Below are 21,365 nucleotides of genomic sequence, written 5' to 3' on the forward strand. Positions count from 1 at the left end.
TAGGTTTGACCTTCTTCCTCCTGAAATCTACCACCAGTTCCTTTGTCTTTGTAACATTCAGTTCCAAGTGGTTCACCCCTCCACATGTCTAGACAACATCTCCATCTTGTGGTCGTTGTTGGTAATCTCTTCTTATGCCCTTTTTTATTTTAATTCTCTATTAGTTGATTCTAGAATCTCTACAATGGAGATGAAAACATCAGTTTTATAGCAGACAATATGACATTATTTATAGTCCAATTAGAAACTTATTACCCTGTTTTTAACATAATAACAAATTAAAATTGATTAAAACTAAGTTTGGAACACCAGGGAACATAACAAATGATTTTTAGGAAAACCATGAAGTTCTCTGTGTCCAATGCCTGCAAGGGGAGAAAGCTAGAATCCTTAGATTTTTTCAAAATTTGAAAATAAACATCATATAACAACAGCTTTCATTCCTAGGAGTGAAAAATAACCATTTTTGAAGACATAGTAGTTTCTAAAACACTACAATAAAGTTAAAAACATCAGTTTTATATTACATTATTTTTAGTAAAATTAGTCATTTTTTGCACTATTTTTAATAAAATATCTAATTAAAAGTGATTAAAATTAAGTTTGGAACAACAAGGAACACAAAAAAAAAGATTTTTAGGAAAACCATGAGGTCCTCTGTGCCCGATGCCTGCAAGGGGAGAAAGCTAGAATCCTAAAAAAAAGTTATCAATTCTAGAGCCTAAGAGGAAAACAAGACAAATGTATATCTCCAAATAATTTTATGTGCTTCAGAAGAGCCCAGGAAAGTTTTTTGCATACATGAAACCACGCCCGTTTGCACATAAGCAGACATGGTTGCACACACGACTGCATGAAAGCACACGTGCATGCGAAGTCATCCTGTTAAGCATTTGAAAAGCCGCACCACGGCGCACTTGAAATAGCTCTTACATTAGTGGTCGACACAGGAATCGCCTTTTTATTTACGCTCTTACCAACGCGATGGAAAGCAAAACAAAGCAAAGCAGAGCAAAACAAAACGAACAAACGCAAAACCCTCACGTCCCGCACTTGCATATAACGCCGTTACGTGCCCAAGCGGTATTGTACGTCATCCTAGCACTGCACCCCGGGGCGTACGGTATATGGGAATGAGCACACGCCACGAATCGTCTGAAATCACTCCCTACAGCTGTAAGGCGCCTTGAAGCGTGCACCCCCAACATTCTTCTTTGCGCATCTGTGAAAGGTAAACTCTTGAGCAAACTCTGAACCAGCTCTAAGGAAACTAATCCGATTAGACGTTACTTTGACTCATCCTTTAACAGTTTTCAGTCTCTGTCTTTAAACACCTTGCTCAGTCACATTCAAGCCACAAGTACTCTTCTCGGATGTTGCACAAACAAATCCTAATGTCTTGAAAGCATTGCAGCATGTTTGTGTCCCACTTCCCGTGGCTGCAGGACGACTGACACGATCGGACAAACACAATCTGTGGCGTTTAGCGTGACATAGTCTTGCAGGCATCGTGCTGTCTTACTGCAATACTATACCACTTGAGGAAACAGTTAATCTGGCCATGAAACTCATTTGAACGTCTAGCTACAGCAACTAACAATAACATGATTTATTCAGGATGTGTGGAACCAGCACGTCCCGGAGACAGCTTCTGAAATCGTGAGCATTCTCTGGTGGTGTCCTGGAGGGCTCCCCGGGCATGTGTTGGTGGTATAGTGGTGAGCATAGCTACCTTCCAAGCAGTTGACCTGGGTTCGATTCCCGGCCAACGCAGTGGCAAGTGTTTTCAAATGCTGTCACAAGCCTTGGATTGTGACTAGCAAAGCAAAGCCTTTTGAAAGAGCTAAAGCACTGCAAAACGGAATTGAAGGAGAATCTTACAGGGGATTCTGAGCGGTGTCTAAATAAATAAATTCACAGCGTCCGCGGATGGCATTTTGCAGCTGGAAGTAGATGTCGACGCTTTTTGCACACAGCACCAAAAAAGCGTCTTTTTTGAAGGTACAGGCATTGAGCATTGGTGGTTCATTGTTAGAACTCTCGCCTGCCACGCAGGAGGCTTGGTTTCGATTCCTGGCCAATGCAGTGGCTTTTGCAGCGAGCTGCTCCATCACTTGCATCCCAACTTTTGCAACTCGCAACTGAAAACCCACTGAAGCTAAGCAGGTGTGAGCCAGGTCAGTACCTGGATGAGGGTGAGCTACAGGGAAAAACAAAGCTTCCAGCTGGAAGTGGTGTTAATGGGGCCAGCAGGGAGGCGCTCACCCTGAGGTCTGTGCGGGTCCCAATCTCCCAATATAGTGACGGAGAAGCTGTGTTGTAAAAGGGCGCTGTCTTTTGGATGAGATGTAAAACCGAGGTCATAGTGCTCTGTGGTCATTAAAAATGACCACCAAAACCTTTGACAAAAGCTCTTGGTAATTGATGGTCTTCAATAATGTTTCTCCTTTAGGTACATTTAAAATCAGCTGAATAATGCTGTGAAACCATGAAACTGCATGAGAAAGCCCGTACACTGAATTACACGGCTTTCTATTCAAAGGAGGACAAAAGAAATTCCCTGAGTTCGATTTTTTGCAGCACAGAGAGGGGCACTGTCACGAGGCCGGTTAGCTCAGTTGGTTAGAGCGTGGTGCTAATAACGCCAAGGTCGCGGGTTCGAGCCCCGTACGGGCCGTGTCCTTTTCTCCTCTCTTACCAAAGCTGTTAGGTTCCTTTCCGTGGTGAGATGGGTTGTCCTGCAACGCTGCCACACAGTGCCGACAGACAAGAGTGTTGCGGGAGAAGAGAAAAGTGTTTGAAGATTTAAGAGTGTCTTAGGTGGAGCCAAAATCAAGTGTCACAAATGCAAGTGGGAAGATTTCCAATGTTTAATATGGTCAAAATAAGCGGAACTTACCAGCTGGTCCGGCACAGTCTTCCATGCTTTTGTCATATACTGTAAAGTGGTGTCGAACTGGGTGTCGAACTGGAGCCTCACCATTTGCATATGTGAGGCTCCAGTTATACATCGATTGTCACATTAAATGACAAAAATGAAGAGAGTTAAAGCAGCTGGAGAGGTTTTCTTACAACTTTTGAGCTGACAGTTTTGGAAAATGTTTCCTTCACGCTGCACTGTACAACATAGGCAGCCAAGAGTCTCCAAAACAAAACAGAATGGACAGATAGGAGAAAATTCCCACTCGTCCTGAAGTTCCCAAAATCCAGCACTGAGCGTAAACAAAGTGTCTAAGTAGCGTGGGAATGTTAAACCTAACCCTAGCTGGAGTTTGAGCAATCCAGCACTGAGAGTAAAAAGATGAGTCAAAGTAACGTCTAATCAGATTAGTTTCCTTAGAGCTGGTTCAGAGTTTGCTCAAGAGTTTACCTTTCACAGATGCGCAAAGAAGAATGTTGGGGGTGCACGCTTCAAGGCGCCTTACAGCTGTAGGGAGTGATTCGAGACGATTCGTGGCGTGTGCTCGTTCCCATATACCTTACGCCCCGGGGTGCAGTGCTAGGATGACGTACAATACCGCTTGGGCACGTAACGGCGTTATATGCAAGTGCAGGACGTGAGGGTTTTCGTTTGTTCGTTTTGTTTTGCTCTGCTTTGCTTTGTTTTGCTTTCCATCGCGTTGGTAAGAGCGTAAATAAAAAGGCGATTCCTGCGTCTACCACTAATGTAAGAGCTATTTCAAGTGCGGCGTGGTGCGGCTTTTCAAATGCTCAACAGGATGATTTTGCATGCACGCGTGCTTTCATGCAGTCGTGTGTGCAACCATGTCTGCTTACGTGCAAACGGGCGTGGTTTCATGTATGCAAAAAACATTCCTGGGCTCTTCTGAAGCACATAAAATTATTTGGAGATATACATTTGTCTTAGTTTCCTCTTAGGCTCTAGAATTGATAACTTTTTTTTCATTTTTGGCATTTTTCATCATTTTCCAGAAAGTGGTTGCAAGCCCGATATCATGCGAAGAAACTTCAGGATTCGGGGATCAGTCAATGGATTTTCTTCAAAGTTGGATTTTTGCACTCTGTGGACCAAGAGATGTTGTTCTATAATGTTTTTTTTTTTCAAATTTAAAAATATCATTTTTTCATGGAGCTTTGAATGGGATGGATTCACCCTCCTTTAGCTAGGACAGAGCTCCAGGAGCCTGGGTAGGATTCTAGCTTTCTCCCCTTGCAGGCACCTGGCACAGAAGACAATATTTTTTTCCTTAAAATCTTTTTTTTTGTGTTCCTTGTTGTTCCAAACTTAATTTTAATCACTTTTAATTAGAGATTTTATTAAAAATAGTGCAATAAATGACTAATTTCACAAAAATTAATGTAATATAAAACGGATGTTTTCAACTTTATTGTAGTGTTTTAGAAACTAATATGTCTTCAAAAATGGTTGTTTTTCACTCCTATGAATGAAAACTGTTGTTATATGATGGTTTTTTTTTCAAATTTTAAATGATCATTTTTTCATGGAGCTTTGAAGGGGATGGATTCACCCTCCTTTAGCCAGGACAGAGCTCCAGGAGCCTGGGTAGGATTCTAGCTTTCTCCCCTTGCAGGCACCTGGCACAGAAGACATCATTTTTTTCCTTAAAATCTTTTTTTTTTGTGTTCCTTGTTGCTCCAAACTTAATTCTATTCACTTTTAATTAGAGATTATATTAAAAATAGTGCAATAAATGACTAATTTCACTAAAAATACTAAAAGTAATATAAAACGGATGTTTTTAACTTTATTGTAGTGTTTTAGAAACTAATATGTCTTCAAAAATTGTTATTTTTCACTCCTAGGAATGAAAGCTGTTGTTATATGATGTTTATTTTCAAATTTTGAAAAAGCAAAGGATTCTAGCTTTCTCCCCTTGCAGGCATCGGACACAGAGAACCTCATGGTTTTCCTAAAAATCATTTTTTATGTTCCCTGGTGTTCCAAACTTAGTTTTAATCAATTTTAATTTGTTATGTTACAAACAGGGTAATAAAGTCTTAATTGGACTATAACTAATGTCATATTGTCTGCTACAAAACTGATATTTTCAGCTCTATTGTAGAGATTCTAGAATCAACTAATAAAGAATTGAAATAAAAAAAGGGCATAAGAAGACATTACCAACAACGACCACAAGATGGAGATATTTTCCAAAGAGGCAAGAGGGGCAAAGCTGCAATAAGGTAATATCATTTTTTGAAAGAGATTGTTGTCAGAATGCACATCCGTATCCCAAACAGAATCTCTAGTAAAATATGATCATTTGTGAAACAGGCAAATGAGTGTCAGCTACAATATGATTGCTACATATCTGCATTTGTTGGTATTTAAGGAGTAAGAGTGCAGGTTTAAACCTGCGATCCAGTGTGTTGAAGAATTTCACAACACTACCTCTAGCACATATGGAAATAAATCCTCATAATGATTATTGCCCTGGGCATGTACCAAAAAATCAGTGAGCATATATATATATATCACTGGGTTGAAGCTAGAAACACAGAATAACTGCAAACACATCCTAAATACAGTGTTCCAGCACCTTTGACCTCATCCAGAACGTATCATTTCTTGAAAAGGATTGCTGTCCGAATGCACATCTGAATCCCAAACAGAATCTCTAGTAAAATACGATCATTTGTGAAACAGGCAAATGACTGTCTCAGGGGCCCATTTCTCATTGTCAGACACATGTATGCAATGCTTTCACTGTGCATTGAGCAATAGGGATCAAAAACACCGCAGGTAAGGTTAGAAGTCATGTTCTATGATCATTTCTTTCAGCATTAGGGACTAAATATACTAAACGTATGATGCTAAAATGTTATTTTTACATATATTAATGTAATAAATGATTGCTTATGCTTTATAAACAAATCTAATTATAATAAAAGCTTAAGTTTTGTATTTATCTTGTACCATAGAACATGATTTTCTTTGTATTTCAAGCCCACAAAGTGTCCAAATGATGCACCTTTGATGCTCCAAATGATCTTTTTCTTTTTTTTCCCTCGTACTCGAGGGTCAATTTCCTGTTCCACACGTGATTTCAACATTTTCCTTGGGAGATGTCAAGCCAGCAAGCCACTGCTGTGGTTCAGTGGCCAGCGTGGAGTTCAGTGGCCCTGTTGTACACAGAAAGCACATTGAGCTCCTTGGACATGAAAAGTTCCAGATAAAAGCCATTTGTCATCCTTTCTCTTGGTGTCGATGTTGCTATTGTATGTAAAGGTGGCAACTTGCTCAGCGAGCAGGCGGAGCACACACCGAATGCAGATGTGTCTGAGTGGTGTGTCCAAGTGGCTGCAAAAGGACAGCACTCCTGGGGCGCTGTGGCTTAGTTGGTTAAAGCGCCTGTCTAGTAAACAGGAAGCCCTGGGTCTGAATCCCAGTGGATAACCGCCTACGGCTAGACTTAATTAAATGCAAGTATTCATTTCCTGTCTTTAACGCGACTTGTTTTTCTTAAAATTGATGGAATTTGCAAAACATGAAATACAAACATTGCTAATCAGCGCTAGCGGCTGGCAAAAAAAAAGAAGTCAGCAATGTTTTTTTTCTTTAACCTTAACCCTGCTAATGGAGAAGAGTTAAACGACCGAGTCTATGCAGCTTAAACGGTGCTCATGTCGGGTTCTTAGCTGAAAGGGTGGTAAATCACGCTCACCCCAGTCCTTAATCTTTTAAAGAGGATACAAAATTGAACCTAGTCGCCACATCACATACATCCTGTTCAACGATAAAAAGGTGACATCTATCCTCGATCCAGAGTAAATCCCACGTTGAGGGCATCTTTTTTTTCACTTTACCGTGAATCGGGCTCGGCTGCACAGAGGAGAGAGCAGAGCAATGAGGTCACGGGGACAGGGGAGTCACACGCTGGTGGTTTAAACACGCGGAAGAAAACTGAGGGATCCACATTATGTGGACCCTCCGTGCGCCATCAGTCCACACTCTGGACTCTGAATCCTGCCATCCAAGTTAAGATCTCGGCGGAACCTGAGGCGCAGTTCCTTCTTAAAACGTAATCTGGTGAGCATTTCTAGAATCGTACTTGTATAGATGCAGCCTTTAATGTGTTGCTAGGTTAAAATTGATGACTTCTTGAACTTCAGTAGGCAACTGCCCTCTTGATTTCGGATTTAATTTCTTTATTACAGGGGCGCTTTTATGAAGACAGAGTCATGTTCAGGTACTTTGCTTGATGGAGGAAGCATGTTTCGGACTCTGTGATCTGCTCACCTGGAAAGGTCTGCTGTACTACTACAAGAGAGAAGTAGAGTCTGGAAGAATGGACAATTTTATGATGCTTTGGAAGATAATGTTTTTTTTTTCTTTGAAATCGAAATGAATCAGAATATCAGTGCAAAAGACAAACTCTTGGTTTGGTTTAAAGAGATATGGTTTTAAAACAGACAAGATGTAGAAAACAGGTGTTTCTCACTTTTGGAAAAGAATGGACCGGGGGTAATATTTTACTAGTTGCAGTGCTGATCTCACTGGGTTACAGTCCTGCAGTGTCACACCAGGGCCAGTGGCGCAATGGATAACGCGTCTGACTACGGATCAGGAGATTGCAGGTTCGACGCCTACCTGGCTCGGGTCGTTTTTAAACGCATCGGGCAACTCCCTACGTAGTCTGTGCTACTTACTGCATTGTAATCGTACCCAGTAAGAGATTTCCTTCATGTAAATGAACTGCACCTGACAGCTTTAGAAAAACACCTGGGCTCAGTACGGTGCTGAGAGCTCAGCGTTGCTGTTCTAATTAGCACGCACTGCATCGGCTATGAGCCCGAACCTTTCAATTATTCCGATCAGTAAGTCAACACGTAGTCCACATGAACGGTAGAAATATTCTCTTGTCTGTCTCTTGTTTGTATAGAACTGAATGTCCCTGACAATGTACTGTTAGTTTTAATTGAAGAACGGCATTTGTGTTCAAATATACCAGACAAGTTTACGTAACTGCTCATGCGACACTCAGTTGTAATTAGTCAAGAAATAAAGTCGAACAACAGCTGCGGGTTTGATTCTGAACGTATGAGATTGCAGCGCCTTTTACTTTCATTGACAAATGATAGAGATTCGAAGAGAGATCCTTCAGACCAGCAAGCAAACCCACGGCTATTTCGGTTTTCTATCTAGGCAACGTTGGTGTCTGCAATAGCATACATGAAAGCGTGATGCAATTTCTGTGGCTACATTTGTTGCACGTCATGCACAGTAAGAGTGTTTCTAACACCAAATAAAAAGTCAACAATTAGCGATCACGCCTTCTCCTCAGTTAACCCACTGAAACCCTTGCTGTTAACAGTTCTTTACTGCGTGCTTTACCAGCACCTACATATCGTGTCGGTTCTTTCAGCTTTATTCATTAGGTTTTCAAAGGCATAAGTAGAGCACCAGAGGTGCGAACGCAGAATGCGTGGTTATCTGAAGAATTGATTTCCACGGCAGCGGGTCCAAACGATTTCGCGTTTTTATAGTACCAGGAAAGGAGAAGCGGCACTTCGCCTCTGCCGCGCAGGCACAAGGCGACGTGCGGCAGACGCCGGAGTCGGTAGGTTTCGAACCTGCGCGGGGAAGCCCCAACGCATTTCGAGCCCATCGCCTTAACCACTCGAGCACGACAAATGCGAGCTCAATGCCGCCGCATTCCTCCTATAATCAAACACGGACTGCGAGGTGGCTGCGGAAACCTTTTTAAAGTTGGTCTTCGTTAAAAAAAATACCTTTCCAAGATTCGTGCCGGCAGACAGACACGCCTCAGAGGGTTTAAGGCTGGCTTCACGTTCAAATGGTAAAGTCCCCCAGTCCGGATGTCAAAATGCAACTTTGGCAGACAGAAAAAACATCAACAAACCAAAAATGTGGACAAGGATTTTACAAGCTGCACCACACTGCACTTTCAAAAGTATTTACATTCGTGTTAGACGCAGGAATTGCCTTTGATTTGCGCGCTTACGAACGCCATGGAAAACGAAACAAAACTAAAGCCCTCAGCTCCTGCACTTGATTATAATCCCGTTACGTGTCGAAGCAGGAATTTACGTCATCCTACCACTGCAACACGGGGAATAGAGGGAAATGAGCACAAGCTACGAATTGTCTCTAATCAGTCCCTACAGTTGTAAGACGCCTGGAAGCGTGCACCCCCATCATTAATCTTTGCGCATCTGTGCAAGGTAAACTCTGGAGCAGTCTCTGAAACGGCTCAAAGGAAACACGTGATTGATTCCATGTGCATCTGGGGTTCATTTCTTATTTACATTTAATTCAAGGGAAAGGCTTGGGTCAGTTTCAGACGGCCTCCAACAGCGAGATTCAAGCGCCCCACCTTCAGCCCAATCTGCGCCGCCAGAACGCCAACGGCTCCTCTGGTCTCCGGGGTGCGGTTGTGACCCCGTAACCTAAAGTGTTGGTGGCAGACAAATGGAGACTAACAGGTGATGTCCTAGGACATGACTACATTGTGACACTCGGTGGGGATGGTGACCATTGCTTGGAAAAGAGTGCGAGGCCCCTTTAGAAAAACATTTTGTTAACAGGCATTCTGCCTCAGCCTAAACACCTATAGCTTGCAAAGCGCATGCTATTAGACAGGCACCTCTGCAAGACCTTAAGAGTCTCTTAAACTAGTGATAGTAAGGTGTTCCCAATGGGCGATGTTTGGCTTTCAAATCATCTCTCTGTGGAAGCGCCGCGATGCAGCTGTTTAAGGCTTAGAAGCAGCTGACTGTTTCACTACCTAGCTGATTACTGTCAGTCAGGGAGCTCAGAGGTGAAAAGCCTGTCTGAGAGACAATTCGCCGTCGATCAGTTCAATATGTTCCGTACCAACTCGGCGCACCTGAGATCATCTTGGTAGCTGTGTAGCTCAGATGAGTGAGAGCGTGTGTGTGTGTGTACCACCGTGATTGGATGCCGGTCCTTCTCAGGTCACAGTAAACCTTCTGCTGCCTAGCTTTCCCCAGTGTGCCCCAGTGGCCTAATGGATAAGGCACTGGCTTCCTAAGCCAGGGATTGTGGGTTCGAGTCCCATCTGGGGTGCTCCTGTCCCATTTTGAGCGTACAAATGTCCTTGTGATTTGCAAAGCTGCAACCCCACCTTACTCAGTGAGCATCTCTGCTTTTCTCTCACATACAGTTGGGAGAAAAACTTTTGTAAACAGCCCTTCGGAATGATGTGGATTTCTGCATGAATGGCTCCTAACATGTGATCTTATCTTTATCTAAGTCATAATAATTAATAAAGAGAGTCTGATTTAACAAACAACACACGCCCAACATTTGACATTGCTGTTTCTTTATTGACCAAATGGTTTAAACAATCAAGGTCATTGATGGAAAAAGTACGTGAACCCTTATATTAAGGAGCTAGTGGAACCTCCTTTATGACAAAAACCTCAACCCCTACTTTCTGTAGCGGCTGGTCAGACCTGAGCAGCGGTTAGGAGGTATTTTGGCCTATTCCTCTATGAAAAACTGTTTCAGTCATGTATATTTTTGGGATGTCTTGCGCTGAACGGCCTGCTTCAGATCACGCCACAGTACTTCAATGGGATTGGGGTCAGGACTCTTACTTGGCCATCCCAAAATACGGAATTTCTTCTGTTTCAGCCACTCTGTTGTTGATGTACTCCTTTGTTTTTGTCATGCTGCATGACCCAGCGTCTTTCGAGTTTTAGATCACAGGCAGACACCCTGACATTCTGCTGTAGATTTTCCTGATACATCTTGGAATTCATCGGTCCCTCGATGATTGCAAGCCGCACAGCCTCCGCCATGCTTCCCAGGTGGGATGAGGTTTTGGAGTTGGTATGCAGTGTTTTGTTATCTCCAAACATAACGCTGTGCACATTTACCAACAAGTTCAACTTTTGTCACGTCTGTCCACAGAACATTGTTCCAGGAGTTGCTGTGGAACATCCATGTGGTCTTTAGCAAACTTGAGAGGGGCAGTGGTGGTTTTTTTGGGGGGGAGAGCAGTGGTTTCCTCCATGGTGACCTCGCATGATCACCACTCCTGTTCAGATTTCTTCTTATGGTGGACTCATAAACACAGACATAAGACAAAGTCAACCACCTGTTCGCTAGATCCCATCCCCACTCAGCTAGTCAAAGATTCCCTCGAAGGACTGGCAGGACCTATAATTAGTATGATGAATGCATTGCTTGCGTCAGGCGTTGTACCTGATCAATTTAAGGTAGCGGTTGTTAGACCGCTCCTTAAGAAGTCAAATTTGGATCCACAAGTTCTTAACAACTACAGGCCTGTCTCAAAGGTCCCATTTCAATCTAAAAGTCTTGGGAGAATAGTTGTTGCCCAACGTCAATCGTATCTGGATTCAAATAATATACTTGAGAAATTTCAGTCTGGTTTCTGAAACTGCATTAACAAGAGTCGTAAATGATATTCTCTTAGCTACTGATGCGGGGAATGCAACAGTGCTTGTGCTTCTAGATCTTAGAGCTGCCTTTGACACGGTTGACCTCTCTGTTTTGTTACACAGGCTTGAGTTTGAGGTTGGCTTATCTGGAACCGTCCTTCAGTGGTTTACTTCACATTTTACTCATCGTTTTCATTATGTTCAAATATCTAATAATTGTACTGCTTCATCAATGTCACCAGTTCAATTTGGGGTACCAGAAGATCAGTGCTGGGACCAATATTGCTCTCTCTCTCTACATGCTGCTGCTAGGTAGGATAATCCGAAAAAATAATATGAACTTTCATTCATATGCTGATTGCACTCAAATAAACATTTTGTTTACACCAAACGACAGCTCTTCTATTATCACTTTAGTTAAATGCATTAATGAAGGAAATACTTGGATGTGTGAAAACTTTTTGTTACTCAACTCTGAGAAAACTGAGGATCTGTTGATCGGAGGCAACAATACTGATAGGACTACTATAACTTCAGCACTTAACTCAGAGGATTTAAACATTTGCCTCAAAGAGACAGCACGTTACCTAGGCGGCATATTAGACACAAGGTTCTTAACAACTTGCATTGTTAAGTGCCTTGGGAAGCCCTTGTTGTGAAAGGCGCTATATAGAAATACATTGATTTGAACTGAATTGACAATGTAAAATGTTGTGTGTGTTGTTTGTTAAACAAGACTGTCTTTATTTATAAAAAAATAAAAGGAATTTGCTAGGAATGCAAACGTTAGGTTGCGCTTCTTCATGCTGCATCGTCGGCATGAGTGGAGCTTTTTAAACGTCTGTACTTACTGCGCCCCATAAGAAATCGTTTGTCCCCGTTCAAAAGCGATTGTGCGATGTCCTGCAGTGTTCGCAAAGCAAACCTTTGACAGTTTGAAAAGAGGAATTTATTCTGCTTCCTGTGCGTGCGTGCAGTAGTTACAAAGTTGAACGTCTTTACATGATCTGCTGCAGTTTTCAGTGGGAGGGCTTTGTCAGATGGCTTGGAAAAACGCACTGTGTTTCGGCTCGGGAAACATCATGAGAAGTGTCCTGCATGTTTTCTGTGTATAGCTGTCTTTTAACGCATACAGAATTCATTCGAAATCATTGGATTCTCCAATTAACAAGGGTCCCTTAAAGGATGAGTCAAAGTAACGTCTAATCGGATTAGTTTCCTTAGAGCTGGTTCAGAGTTTGCTCAAGAGTTTACCTTTCACAGATGCGCAAAGAAGAATGTTGGGGGTGCACGCTTCAAGGTGCCTTACAGCTGTAGGGAGTGATTCGAGACGATTCGTGGCGTGTGCTCGTTCCCATATACCATACGCCCCGGGGTGCAGTGCTAGGATGACGTACAATACCGCTTGGGCACGTAACGGCGTTATATGCAAGTGCGGGACGTGAGGGTTTTCGTTTGTTCGTTTTGTTTTGCTCTGCTTTGCTTTGTTTCATGGTCAAGAGGCGTAAGGTAAGTCGTAATCCAGGGAGAACACTGGTGGCAAACAGTCCGAGGTGAGAGGCGAGGTCCAAAGTCGAAAAGGCAGAAGGGGAGTCCAATATCCAGAATAAACGAGGTAATGGAAAAAACGCCAGGTAGAGCTCTCAAGGAGTAGACTCAATACCAGCGGGAAGCAGGTAAAGATGGTAAAAATAGCACTGCGTACCGCACGGTGGAGTGTGTGCAGGTGGGTTAACTCGTGCGGCGGCGTTTGTTAATAATCACCCACTGCTGGTGCTGATTAGATCGCTTAAGAGTTGGTCTTAACTGCCTGGCGGTCATGACAAGCTCCTCTTTAAGCTGTGGTTTAGTTTTGCATTCATGTGTTTCTAGAGCAGTTATTTATGGGGGTGGGTGGGTCTTTCACAGAGGCTCAGGACAAATCCCCTGCATGAAAGTCTACTGTGTGCGTTCAAACAGGTCAAGAGCCAGGCAGGAGGACAATGGACAGAAGCAGCAACGAACTAAAAATAAAAGAACGAATATGAAAAAGCCACCATCTTTTTCTTTTTGACATTTTCCGACTTTCATGCAAGCCAGGACAAAGTTGCTCGTAGCTACTTGTGGATTCAAATACTCTATCGAGTGCTTTGATGAGTTTTTGCAATTTGATTGTCGTCCTGTCAGCCTGTTTCTGTTTTTTTTTCAATCTAGTGATGGAAAGTAAGAGGGAAATGATGGAGCAATCAATAACCGCTCCGGAAAAATGGCAGAAAGAAATGGCCCGTCACTAAGGACATTTGTGAAGCAGAGGAGTGACATCACCACAAAGGCGACTTATTCTGCTGATCGTTTTGGTGAATAATGATTGAGGCGCGTTAAGAGAAAGGTAGCTGCGTCAGCATGCTTAGGCTGCAAAGGATAAAGCAAAGGTTTACTCCATGCTGAAAAGAGAAGAAAAGAAGCACAACGTTTCGGCTGTGGAGCCTTCTGCTCCATCTTCTTTAGCGATGGTGATGATGTTTACATTGGAAAAACTGAGACATGCATACTGGAGGGGCTTGAACCACCAACTTTTCAGTTAACAGCCAAATGTACTAACCGATTGCACCACAGAGTCTGACGGTCTTTTGTGCTCCCTACATTTGCAGGTTTATGGTCAAAGAAAACAATCGTTTGCGCTTCTTGTAGCCAGCAATATTTTTTCACTGACAACCAAGAAATTGATTTCATCTTTCACAAAATGTATGGATTTCTTCAAAAACAAGTTATTCCAGAAAGGAAATGAATTCTTGCATTAAACTGAACAAAGCTGTACATGTTTGTCTGAAATGATACATTTGGCACAACAAGACACGGAGAGAGGCACCGCTGGTATTCAGACCCAGGATCGCCTGCTTACTAGGCAGGCACTTTAAGCCACTAGGGAGCACCGCACTTTTACAGACACTTGGACACATCTGCGCTCGGTGTGCACTTAACATAATCTCTGAGCCCGTTGCCTCTTTCCCGTTTAATAGCAGAACTGACGCCAAGAGAAATGATGAGAAATGGCATTTATCGGGCACTTTTCATGTCCAAGGAGCTCAATGCCCTTGACACCTCCCCAAGGCGACGGAGCTGTGCATTCTTTGGCGACACCATTTTTTCTTTTGTTTAATTTCTATACTTATTGGTAGAATAAAAACGATATGTCATGTACTGTAAGGTAAATGTCTCTGTAACGCTGCTCTGTAGAGGTGAAAAGGATCCGATGCAGATGCAGGAGTCGCAGGGAGGTAAGTAAACGTACCGAGCAAATCCAGGAGCTGAGCCGTAGTCCGAAGGCGAAGGTAAGTCGAGATCCGGTAAAGGCACTGGTGGCGAACAATCCAAAACGTGAGACAGAATCGTAGTCGAAAGGAGAGCTTCAGGGTCAAATCCAAAACAGGCAATGATAGCAAACAAACCAAAGGGCGAGACGAGATCCGAAGTCCGAAGGCAAAAGGTGCAGGCAGAATTCCAGGAAGGCAAAAGAGGGGTGAGAACGCTAGGCTGAGCAACAAGAAGAGAACTCAATACCGAGCAACGGGAATCAGGTGCGAATGGTATAAATAACCCGGCGTGCCGCACGGTAGAGCAATTGCAGGTGTGTTAACTCGTGCGGCGGCGCTTGTTAGTAGTAATCCGCTGCTGGTGCTGATTGGCTCGCTTACGTGTTGATCTCCGCTGGCTGGTGGTCGTGACAGTACCCCCCCCTTCACGGGCGGCTCCCGACGCCCGAGACGGCCGATTAGGATAGTCCCTGTGAAAGTCACTGATTAGTGTAGGGTCCAAAATATCCTTCTCTGGAACCCAAGATCTCTCCTCGGCACCAAAACCTTCCCAGTCGACAAAATACTGCAGGGTACCGCGGTTCCATCTGGAGTCAATGATCTTGTGGACCGTATAAGCCGGGCGCCCCTGAATGCGACGAGGAGGTGGCGGGCGATGTTGGGGAGCCGCAAGGGGCGAGCGGTAAACAGGTTTCAGGAGGGAGACATGAAATGAGGGGTGGATTCTGAGGGTAGGGGGGAGAGCAAGACGGAAGGTAACCGGGGTGATCCGGGAACGAATCCGGAAGGGACCAATATATCTAGGCCCAAGCTTTTTGGAAGGCTGATGTATAGGTAGGTTCCGTGTCGATAACCAAACAAACTGTCCTTTCCGAAAACGAGGGGCTGGTCTGCGGTGTCGGTTGGCGAATTTGGCGTGGCGCTGGGTTGACTTAATAAGAGCTGTCCTCGCCATTTTCCAGGTCCTTCGCAGTTTGGCAATATATTGTTGCACGGACGGCACTGCCGTGAGTGGAGGTGTGACAGGGATGAGAGTGGGCTGATAACCTAAAGAACAAAGGAAGGGAGAGAGACCTGTGGAGGAGGAGGTAAGAGAATTGTGGGCATATTCTGCCCAGGGAAGTAGTGATGACCAATCATCCTGTGAGCTGGAGGTGAAGGCTCTCAAAAAGGTCAGGAGGCTTTGATTGGTCCTTTCCACCTGACCATTGGCCTCAGGATGATAACCAGAAGTCAAAGATACATGAGTCCCTAGAGTTTGACAGAAAGCCTTCCAAAAGGCCGAGATAAATTGCGGTCCCCTGTCCGAGACAACGTCATCAGGCAAACCATGTATCCTAAAGACCTGTTGTACAAACAAAGATGCCATTTCCTGGGCTGTGGGCAATGCTGGGAGGGGGACAAAATGGGCTGCTTTGGAAAAACGATCGGAGACCACCATGATTACCGTATGACCCTGACTGTTAGGAAGGTCCGTAATGAAGTCAACAGCTATGTGGGACCAAGGGCGGTGTGGGATTGGAAGGGGGTGAAGGAGGCCAGCCTTCCTAGAGCGCGGAGTCTTGCTCCTGGCACAGACCGGGCAAGCCCGGACGTACTCTGCTGCATCAGATCGCATGGAAGGCCACCAAAAGTCCCTGGTGAGGAGGTCCAGAGTGCGTCTGCATCCCGGGTGGCCGGCAAACCGGGAATCATGTCCCCACTGCAAAACCGCAGAACGTAAGTTGTTCGGGACGAAAAGCTTATCCGGGGGGCAGCACAGAGGAACTGTAGTTCCGTTGAGGGCACGCCTGACCTGATCTTCAATGGAGCAATGAATCGCTGCCACGATTCTGTTAGGAGAGATGATTGGTTCAGGTGTGTCGTCCAGGTCTGGGGGGTCATGGAGCCGAGAGAGTGCATCAGCCCTCCCATTCTTCGAGCCAGGAGTGTAAGTGATAACAAAATTGAAACGAGAAAAGAAAAGTGACCAACGGGCCTGACGCGAGTTGAGGCGCTTGGCAGATTGAATATAGGACAGGTTCTTATGGTCCGTAATAATGACAAAGGGGTGCTGAGCCCCCTCCAGCCAGTGTCTCCATTCCTCGAGGGCCAGCTTGATAGCTAGGAGTTCCCGATTGCCCACATCATAGTTAACCTCAGCAGGAGAGAGCTTCTTGGAAAAGAAAGCACATGGATGAGGGAGGCGATCCTCTTCGAGGCGCTGGGAGAGGACTGCACCAACCCCATGGGCAGAGGCGTCAACTTCAACAATGAAAGGCCGGGAGGGATCCGGATGCCGTAGGAGAGGAGCGGAGCTGAAGAGACGTTTCAAGCGCAGGAATGCCTGGTTAGCCTCCGGATTCCATTTACCCCGACTAGGACGGTTGCGGGTCAGAGCCGTAATGGGCGCCACCACGGAGCTAAAGTTCCGGATGAATCGCCTGTAGAAGTTGGCAAAACCTAGAAAGCGTTGGATTTGCTTCAAATTACGTGGCACAGGCCAATCATTGATAGCTGCCACCTTGGCTGAGTCCATCTCGACTCCAAGAGGAGAAATAATGTAGCCCAGAAAGTGAATCTTAGAAGCATGAAAAATGCATTTCTCAAGCTTGGCGTAGAGCTGGTTGTCGATGAGTCTGGACAAGACCTCCTGGACGTGATGGACATGTTCCTGAGGGTCGGTGGAAAAAATGAGGATGTCATCCAAGTATACCAAGACAAATTTTCCAATAATGTCCCTGAAGATGTCATTTATGAAGGATTGGAAGACTGCCGGGGCATTAGCGAGTCCAAAAGGCATCACCTGATATTCATAGTGGCCGTGCGTGGTCATAAAGGCTGTCTTCCACTCATCCCCTTCACGGATCCTGATTAAATTATAAGCCCCTCGTAGATCTAGTTTTGAGAAAATGGAGGCTCCACGTAGGGACTCCAGAGCGGCTGGGATTAAAGGCAAGGGGTAGGGATGTTTGACTGTAATGGAGTTCAGGCCTCTGTAATCAATACACGGCCTCAAGGAGCCGTCCTTCTTCCCTATGAAGAAGAACCCAGCACAGGCTGGGGACGAGGAGGGACGAATAAAACCAGAATTCAGGGCCTCCTTGATATAATCCTGCAGGGCTTCATTCTCCGTCTGAGTGAGCGGGTAGATCCGTCCTTTGGGTGGGAGTGCTCCTGGAAGCAAATCTATTGCACAGTCATAGGTGCGGTGAGGGGGGAGCGATAGAGCTTTCTGTTTGTCAAAGGCTTGCTTCAAATGTGCATATTGGGGGGGAATAATAGAGTGTTCTTCCAAGAGGTTTACTGAAGCAGCAACCTTAAGTGGAGGACGACAACAGTTGTCACGACAGGCCTGGCTCCAGGCAATGATCTCATTCTTGGCCCAGGAGATGTGGGGATCATGCTTTTTGAGCCAGGGAAGGCCCAGGATCACAGGGTAAGCAGGGGAGTCCAGGAGAAGGAGTGAAATGTCCTCCACATGAGTGGCACCAACAGTAAGGGATAGGGGAATGGTCTGCCAGGAAATACGTCCAGGAGCGATCGGTGACCCATCCAACGTTTGAATGCAGATAGGGGGTGAAAGCGGAGCAAGAGGAATATCCCACTTCTTAGCAAAAGAGGCATCCATAAAATTCCCAGCTGCCCCTGAATCCACCAAAACCGAAAGGGGAAGGTGCGTGTCCATCCAGGAAATCTCAGCTGGGAATAAAGGCCCTGAAGAGGATTGTGAAAAAACAGCACTACTGACACTAACAGTAGGCAGTGGGGGAGCTCGAGGTGGATGTGGGGGTCTCAAAGGACAAGTAGCGAGCAGGTGACCCGACGCAGAGCAGTACAGACACAGCCCCTCCTGACGGCGCCTTTCCTTTTCCTCCAAGGACAGGGGTGCATGTGGCAGGGTGGGCGCCACGAGGGGAGGACCCATGGGCCGCACAGGTCTGCTTCCTGGGTGTCTCTCCGCTCTCCGCAGCCGAATGCGAGTGTCCAATTCAACTACCGCAGCGATAGCCGCCTCTAGAGACCAGGTTGGTAAGGACATGAGCACCAGGTGGTCCTTTAGATCCTCCGAGAGACCCTTAGCGAAGAGGCAAACCAAAGCTTCCGGGTTCCAGGCAGACTCCGTGGCGAGGGCTTGGAATTCAGCCACATAATCTTGCAGTGGTCTGTCGCCCTGGCGAAGAGAGGAAAGCCGAAGGCAAGTCAAATCCGGGTTGCTTTGAGAAAAACGCGCCTGGAGACGGTCAGCGAAAAGCTGAAAGTCAGAGAACAGCTGCTCTCCTCTAGCAAGCAATACTGCAGCCCAATCCAATGCTTTGCCTGTGAGCAAGGAAAGTGCGAATCCGATCCTCTGTCGAGAAGTAGAAAAACGCTCAGGCTGCAGCTGAAAAGCCAGGGAGCACTGGGCAATAAAGCCCCTGCAGCCTGCAGGATTGCCGTCATACTTCTCCGGGAGAACAAATGGTAAAGTTGAGGGAGTGGTGGGCGGGGCCGCGGTGGTTGGAGCAGGTGTTTGAAAAAAAGGCGTTGTAGGAATCGGTGCGGGAGCCGGCGAAACAGGGGAAGAAAAAAGCCAGGCGACTTGGTTAGTGAGCAGTTGGAGAGAAGATTGAAGCTGGGCGATGGTCTGGGATTGCTGCGGGAGAAGGGAACGAAGGGTCTGTGCGTCTGCGGGATCCATAATCTGGCTCGGTATTCTGTAACGCTGCTCTGTAGAGGTGAAAAGGATCCGATGCAGATGCAGGAGTCGCAGGGAGGTAAGTAAACGTACCGAGCAAATCCAGGAGCTGAGCCGTAGTCCGAAGGCGAAGGTAAGTCGAGATCCGGTAAAGGCACTGGTGGCGAACAATCCAAAACGTGAGACAGAATCGTAGTCGAAAGGAGAGCTTCAGGGTCAAATCCAAAACAGGCAATGATAGCAAACAAACCAAAGGGCGAGACGAGATCCGAAGTCCGAAGGCAAAAGGTGCAGGCAGAATTCCAGGAAGGCAAAAGAGGGGTGAGAACGCTAGGCTGAGCAACAAGAAGAGAACTCAATACCGAGCAACGGGAATCAGGTGCGAATGGTATAAATAACCCGGCGTGCCGCACGGTAGAGCAATTGCAGGTGTGTTAACTCGTGCGGCGGCGCTTGTTAGTAGTAATCCGCTGCTGGTGCTGATTGGCTCGCTTACGTGTTGATCTCCGCTGGCTGGTGGTCGTGACAGTCTCTTTTCATGGGGAAAGCTAGCACCAGAAAATGTTGTGTTTAGAAGAAGTGATTTAACATGACACGTGACCTAATTTACCGGAGCAAAAGCTCACCCAGCAAGCCCTGCTTTACTTCTACAGGAGAGAAGTACTGTAGAGTCTGCAAGATGTTCAGCTGGGTAGCTACGTCAGCATGCCTCGGCTGCAAAGGAACAAGTAATAGGTTTATTGCATGCTGAAAAGAGAAGAACGGAAACACAGCGTTTCAGCTGTGAGGTCTTCTCACACCTGAAGAAGCCTCACACCTGTAAAAGGCTCCATGGTTTTCTTTCTTCTCTTTTCAACATGGAATACACCTATTGTCTGCAAGATGTGACAATTTAATGGTGTTTTGGAAGAAAACCTTTTTTCTTTGAATTCAAAATCAATCGGAATTTCAGCACGACACAACACTTTTTCTGTTTTAAGGAGATGATATTTTAAACCTGATAAAAATAGTAGGAAACACAAGTTTCTTGCTGTGAAAATTTAGATGGGGAAGTGTACTACTAGTAGCAGTGTAGAGCTCTCTGTGGTGGAGTCCAAGCGCATGTTCTATGGGCCAGTGGCGTAATGAATAACGCGCCTGACTTTGGATCAGAAGATTGTAGGTCTGAGTCCTGCCTGGCTCGTAAGGCTTTTAAACCTCTCAGGTTCCTCGGTAACAGGTTGCCGTCATGTATATGAACTATAGAAAAGCATTTGCCACAACCCATAAATTAGCACGCAAGTGCGGGCTAGTTAACACAGAACTGTATGGAGATCATCTCCAGCTCCGAGCTCAATTGCAATGAAAAAACATGCAGAACAGAACTGGAGAGCAGCTGAATTTGTGCTCAGTAGGGTGGGGAGGACTCAGCATTGCTATTGTTCTAATTGGCATGAACTGCAGGGGATCTGAATCAGAACATGTCAGTTAGTTCGATCATTGCGTCAATATGTAGGCCACGTTAATACAGAATTATTACTTTGTCTGTCTCGTCTTTGTATATAGCTGAATGTCCCTGACAATTTCATGTTAGTTTTTAAGAACGACATTGGTGCTAATATATACATATATAGCATATAAGGAACACATAAACGTTTAGTCCATGCTGAAAAGATAAGAAAATCGCCACAACGTTTCATCTTGGAATAAATCTTTACTTGTTGTTTTGCAGCCTACCCATTCTGACCTAACTCCTCCCTTGAAATTCCCTAACAGATAAGGGTACGTAACGGCTCATGCCATGCTCAGTTGCAATTTGTCCCAAAACAAACAAGAACAGCAGCTGAGGGTTTGAGTTTGAACATGCACTGTATTAAAGCAGCTTTTATTTCCATTGATAAATGCTAGATATTCCTACAGAGATTCTCCAGGTGAGTAAGCGATTCCTGTTTCTGTTTCTATTTCTGTTTCATATATATATACAGTATATATATATATGTTACATGTGTCTCTGCAATAGTATAAATGTGTTATACACTATCAGGGGCTGCTTTTTTGTGCAC

General features: G+C 45.1%; 3 non-coding genes across 3 annotated transcripts; all 3 read left to right on the forward strand.

Annotated features, from left to right (window-relative positions):
• Positions 1–1,701: 1,701 nt before the first annotated feature.
• On the forward strand, positions 1,702–1,773 carry trnag-ucc (transfer RNA glycine (anticodon UCC)). Its single transcript has one exon. It is a non-coding gene; the product is annotated as a tRNA-Gly (tRNA).
• Positions 1,774–2,603: 830 nt separating this feature from the next.
• Positions 2,604–2,677, forward strand: trnai-aau (transfer RNA isoleucine (anticodon AAU)). Its single transcript has one exon. It is a non-coding gene; the product is annotated as a tRNA-Ile (tRNA).
• Positions 2,678–9,960: 7,283 nt separating this feature from the next.
• trnar-ccu (transfer RNA arginine (anticodon CCU)) lies at positions 9,961–10,033 on the forward strand. Its single transcript has one exon. It is a non-coding gene; the product is annotated as a tRNA-Arg (tRNA).
• Positions 10,034–21,365: the final 11,332 nt, after the last annotated feature.

The sequence above is a fragment of the Lepisosteus oculatus genome, unplaced genomic scaffold, assembly GCF_040954835.1.
Source record: "Lepisosteus oculatus isolate fLepOcu1 unplaced genomic scaffold, fLepOcu1.hap2 HAP2_SCAFFOLD_160, whole genome shotgun sequence".
Taxonomy (NCBI): Eukaryota; Metazoa; Chordata; class Actinopteri; order Semionotiformes; family Lepisosteidae; genus Lepisosteus; species Lepisosteus oculatus.